Here is a 6,000-nt window from a genome sequence, read left to right as displayed (position 1 = left end):
GAAGCACCTGCTTTACTTACACAAATGTTAATATTATCGCGCGCTTGATTTGTTTTGCTACCCTTATTCTCTTGGCCTGCTCCTTTTATGTCTGCACGCCTGGCAGGCTGGCGCTTTATTCTTCGTTTTTTTGTTGTTGACCCCAGGGAGGGCTTGCAGTTCTCCTCCCCTGCTATTTTTAAATTCATCAAATTCCCTTTTCAGGGGGCACTGGTTACTCCAGTGCCCTAGCTTATTGCAAAGCAGGCATGGTTTAGTGGGCTCAACCATTGCCGGTCTCCGCTGCTGCCCAGGGTACTGCTGTGCTGAAAGAGAAGGTGCAGGGCTGGCAACAGCAACACGCTGAGGTGGTCTTGGCAGCAGCCTTGGTCTGGAGTCTTCAGCAACACTCATCAGAGGCACTTTCCTGTTACAGACTAGAAGCATATCTTTTAATGTAGGGGAAGGTTCCATAGGAAGGCTCAGGATTGCTGCTCGACACTGTTCATTTGCATTTGTGAACGCTATTTCTTCTAAAATTGCTTCCCTTGCATTTTCTTTTTTAACCTGTATTTCAATGGCTCTAGTTAGCCTTTCTACAAATTTCACAAAAGGCTCTGATGGTAGTTGTTTAATTTTACTATAGGGCTCAAAAGGCCCCTCAGGTTGGAGGGAAAAGAATGCCTTTTCAGCTGCTTCCTTTACTTTCTCAAGTGTTTCTGCAGGAATTGCAGCAGCTTGGACTGAGGGAGAAGACCACTGACCCTCACCACAGAGGTGCTCAAGGGTAATAGGGTTACCATTGTTGTCTTTTGCTGTGTTTGGATCAGCCTGTAAGCTTGGGAGAGCATCTTTTAGCAATTGTTTCAATGCTGATTCCCATAATTTGAATTCCGTGGATGTCATGAGACATGAAAACAATTGTTTTAAATCATGTGGAACCACAATAGTCCTACTTAATTCAGAATTTAAAAGGCCACGGAAATATGGACTGTGTGGACCATATTCTTTATGAGATTTACAGATCTCTTTAATCAATTGTCGTCCAAAAGAACTCCAATTAGCAGTTGGGGCTGCTCCAGCTTGAGCTGCAGGCTGAAACGTAACAGGGGCCAGTGACAACATGGCACCATGCATTGGGTCTGCTGTCCCCTGCTCTGTATCCCTTAAATCAGAAGCATTGGGATCACAGCTACAGGTTTGGGGACAGGCAGTGGGTGTGTCCCCACCGTGGGAACCCGGGGAGGGGGCGGGGAAAGGGAGCCGGCAAGGGGCGGGGCAACCGTGGGAACAAGGGGCGGGGTCAAGGGGCTGGCAGGGGGCGGGGATACCGTGGGAACAGGGGCGGGGTCAAGGGGCTGGCAGAGGGCGGGATACCGTGGAACAGAGGGCGGGTCACCTGGTGACATCACGTCAGCAGCCGCCCCCTGGCAGGAGTAGAGGGGCGGAGCTGAGGCTACTGCAGGAAAGGCGGGGGAGGGGGGAAGGTGTCACGAGGAACAGGAGGAGAGGGGGATGGGGCAGGAATTTTGGATGCTTAAGAGGATTTTGGGAAGAAGAAGACCAGGTTTGGGAAGATGCCACGTGGCACCCACCATTTTGCGGACCCCCTATGGACTGGGGGCCATTTTGGACATCACTGCTCTCCGAAAAGCTAACAGGGGTTTTAGAGGGAGAGGGAGGAACAGGGAGAGCAGAGGCACATGGCTTTACATTTGGCTTTTTCTCCATTTCCTTTTGTTTGAGCAATGCTGTTCGAATTTGTAAACTCCAGAACACAAATTTAGCTGAGGGTAATTTGCCAGATTGTCCTAAGGTTATCAATTCATTCCCAACTTTATCCCAGAATTGAATATTGTGGATTTCTTCAGGGGAAATGTTTGGGAACTGCAGAAAAAGCCATCTTATAAACTGTTTCAATTTTCCTTTAGAGAATTTCACATTACTCTTGATTAGAATGCTAACAATATCATAATACACTCCCCTTTGTACAATGCTAAGTTTGGAACCCATGATAGATGTAAAAAAGCAGAGTACTTAATCCCGCCTGACCAAAAACAAAGCTAAATTCAGCTACCAATTTCTAAAAAAAACCACAGATAGAAAGCGATAACGAGCAGACAAAAGCTTCACAATGCAGCTGTATATACTGCTTTTAAAATTCCCGGGCAGCAGAGGCAGGGCACGCCCTGCCGAACAGAGGCAGACACAAAGCCTCCCCCGCGGTGGAATGCAGGCCCCCCGCGGAGCAGAGGCAGCAGCCACGCCACGTGGCAGCCGAAACCGGGACGCCCCCCCCCCGCCGCGTGTGCAGAGCACTCCCGACCCCGCAGATCCCCCGGCCACGTGGAAAGAGAGCCCCCCCCTCCCCCGCAAAGAGAAAGAGAAAGAAATCTCCTAACACGTGTCTGAACACGCTGCTGAGCCGGGGGGGGAAGGGCAGAGAGCGATCCCGCTCCGGCGCGAATTCTAAAAAACAGTGAAACACGCAGCAGGAAAGCTAAACTAGAACGCTATGAATTCTCGTCTGTGGGGCTGCGCAGCCAAAATGCAAAGGCAAAAAAGGAACAGAACTCGCGGCAGAGTCTGTTTTTGAGCTTCTGCTCTACCGAAAGCAGAGATACTCACGTGAAATGGAAGCTGTAGGCTGGGTACAGGCAGGTCTCCACCGGAAAAGGACTTCTCTCTGGGTGTAAGAGAAGCTACCCTTTTCTTCCTCTGGAAAATCTGTTCACCACAATGAAGCAGGGCTTTCCAAAGGCACCGAACAGTCCACGAAACTTTTTCTGGGAGTATTCCCAAAGTCTCTAGCTGGGAGTCTTGAAGCCAGGCTCCTTTCAGCTGGATGCACGGCTGGCAGAAGCTTCTCTGAGGAACTGCGAGTCCTTTTTCGGGCTGCAGAGTCGAGCCACCCACAGGGACGCCAATATATTGGAATATGTATCCCAATATAACCAGTTAGATGGTGCCTAGGCCAGTTCTGACCTTCGCTGCTTGGCCAGAGGCAGCACTGCGGTGTTTAACCCCAGAGGTACCTTGGCTGGCGGCAAAGTGCAGCGGGGCACAAGACAGGACTCCGTTCTCCTCAGGAGAGAGCTTCTGGCGATGGTAGAGAGAAAGGGAATGGATTCTGCTAGAAGGTAGCCAGATGTTTATTCCATGAGTACAGATACGTCTGCACTGGGCCACTGCTGGTAACAGAATACAATCCGCATGGTCTCATTCACATTTTATAAGCTCGGGGACAGGGGAAGGGGAGGGGACAGGTGAGTTACCAACCAGGTGAAGGGGCAGGGTCTCAAGGTACTAGGGACACCTATCACACAACGCCTTGCTGGTATGTTAGCCTGATTGACAGGGCACACTCAGCGAGGGGCGAGGGGGAAGGGAGAAGGTAAAACAGGATATTGCAACACACCACAACAAGAATCCTCCTGTCCAGGGCTGCCCTTCCTGCCAACTGTAGGAGCTGAAATGCACAGGAATTGCAGTAAGGTCTGTCCTTATTTTCCAAAGCGCAGTGGAAGAACCAGGACTATTGCTCACACTTTACCACTTCCCTTTAGCTCTCTGTAAGAGGCTTTCTAGAGGAAGGAGTATCTTTTAACAAAGGCAATTCTTTGACAGAACATTCCTCTGATTCATCATTTTCATCCTTTGTGTGTTTACAGAACTCATGCCACCCTTCAAACAATCCTTTTGCCACCAGATCCTGAGTGTCTCAATCAATATCCACTCAGTCCCTTACACAACTATTTTTTTAAAGTGTAAACCTCCACAAGAGATTTTAGCTTAATGCCAGAATGGCTTGAACTTTTCTCCAGCCTGAACCAGCTGATTTCCAGTGGCAGCTGGAGGGGAGAGTGAGATCAGCTATCCCTGCTCTGAAATGAAGCTCAGAGAGGTGTAACTCTCACTTAATCCAGCCTCCTTTTCATCACAGGTATTAAGGATTCATCTTCAAGCACTTATGCTCTTGTGTTTAATCTCCCCTTATCTCCGGAGTGGCCATGGAGCAGCCTCTTGGCATTAAGAGGGCTCAGTGCTAATAAGCTCAGGAACAGCTCTGCTTTGGAAATGCCATGGAACACTCCTCAGCCTCTCCCAGAGCACCTCCTGCAATCGCTTCCCTTTGCAGTGCAGTACCCACAGATCCCCTGCTCCACCCCAGCTCATCAGATGAAGGCAGAGAACAAACAAACTTCCAAGGCTGCAGGTCAGGGAGTGCTGGTCCCACGCTGGCTGCTGCTCTGGATGGCAGCCAGGGCCCACAGAGGGTGAGGGGGCTGAGGGCTCACCCAAAAGCTCCAGTGGAACAGGTATGGGAGACACTGGCTGTGCTTTTACCTTGCTAGGGTGTTTGGGGCTTTGCTGGGCTGCAGAGCTCCTCTGCACTCACAGGGGCTCAGGAGGAGATTTCCTGCACTTAAATCCCAGTCAAACCAGGAAATCTCTAGTGCTGGTTTTGTGCCTCTGTTGTTACAAGCTGCCTGGCTGGCAGCTTGAGCAGGAGATCCTTTCAGTATTACTGAAGCAATAAAGAGTTGGAAAGGAAAGATGAGAAGGGACAATGTGGATTTTTGCAAGGGGAAAGAGCAGGAAGGGCCAGGAGAGTGTCAGCAAAGACAGAGAGGGACATTTTGGCTACATCCTCACTGTGCAGCTCTCCCAGGTTTTATCCCATTCCTCACACCCATCTGGACACTCTTCACTGTGGTTCTGGAAGAGTCATGTCTGAAACTCTCCTTGTGCTCAGGGAGGGAGAACTTTGTGTAAATTAATGCAGCTGAATCAGGGAGGGCCATGGATCCTTTCCCAAGGAGCCGGCATCCATCCCTCCATCAATGTAACTGACCAGAACCAATTGTGGATCACAACAAGCACAGGATTTACCCAAAAAAACCCAGACCCAGGAAAAGTGAGGACATGTTAATTTAGGCAGGGTGTCAGTACATCTGCACTCTCACCCAGGCTGCCTTCAGCAGTTTGATCAGAGCACAACACACAGAATTGGAACAGAGCCCTACCCACAAGCAGTAAAATATATTTATTCTTGGCTCATGTTTCCACAAACCCCAGCACAAGGGTTGGTTTCATGGTAACAGCCATTCTGCACTTATTGCAAAAGAAACACCCTAAAATAGATTTCAAACTCTACCTGCAAATGAAAGGTGTGCCAAATGTGTGCAGAGCTGAGATTCCCAAGCAACACAGCCTTGTGCTCTTAGAACTGCCCTGGACAGAAATGATAAAGACATCATATAACATGGAAAGGAATGAAAAAATCCCTTCACAACACACAAAAAGCCTTCCAGTGACTTAGTGGCAGGCCCAGGAGATAAGAAACAGAAGATAAGTGAAGGCAAGCACCCCAAGAGCATTTCAAATACCAGTTCCAGTCTAGAAGAAGAAAATCTATTACTCTTCTCAGGAGAAGGAATCAGGCTCTCTATTGTCCCCAAGCATGGAAGAAAAGAACAATATCTCAAGACAGGGTTTGTACTTCTTGGGAAACAGATGGGAAAGATGTTTTATCATTTTTTTGTTGAACTTTTCTCTGAAAAAAATCACTATTTTACCAATAAATCACATTTTGTCATAGAATTTGTGCTCTGACCTGACACAGAAAAAGAATTTGTACAGAAGATGTGAGAACAGAGTTTTTCAGAAGTGATCCCACATCATTTGACTGGGTGTTACATCTCTGCAAAGACTGCAGCAATAACAAAAATGAACACACCCAAGGCTTTCTTCAGAGCCTTCCCAATGTGCTCCTACACTAATTCACACTACAAACATTCCTCATTTAAGACCAGGTGTTTTGGTTCAGTGGAGTTGGAGGCAGTTGAAAAGGTGTCTGAATCCACTGCCACCCTGAGCTACCAGAGCAGCCTGGCAGGGAAAGGACAGATGTACCCAGATGTACCCACCCAACTCCTGACTGCCAGACAAGAGCAATAAATAAACCCAGTGCCAAAAATCCACAGACCAGGAGGGAGCAGCCTGTGAACACACACACAA

Source organism: Zonotrichia leucophrys, chromosome 3 (genome assembly GCF_028769735.1).
Source record: "Zonotrichia leucophrys gambelii isolate GWCS_2022_RI chromosome 3, RI_Zleu_2.0, whole genome shotgun sequence".
NCBI lineage: Eukaryota > Metazoa > Chordata > Aves > Passeriformes > Passerellidae > Zonotrichia > Zonotrichia leucophrys.
The sequence above is the reverse complement of the archived record's forward strand: the minus strand, read 5'-3'. Positions refer to the sequence as shown.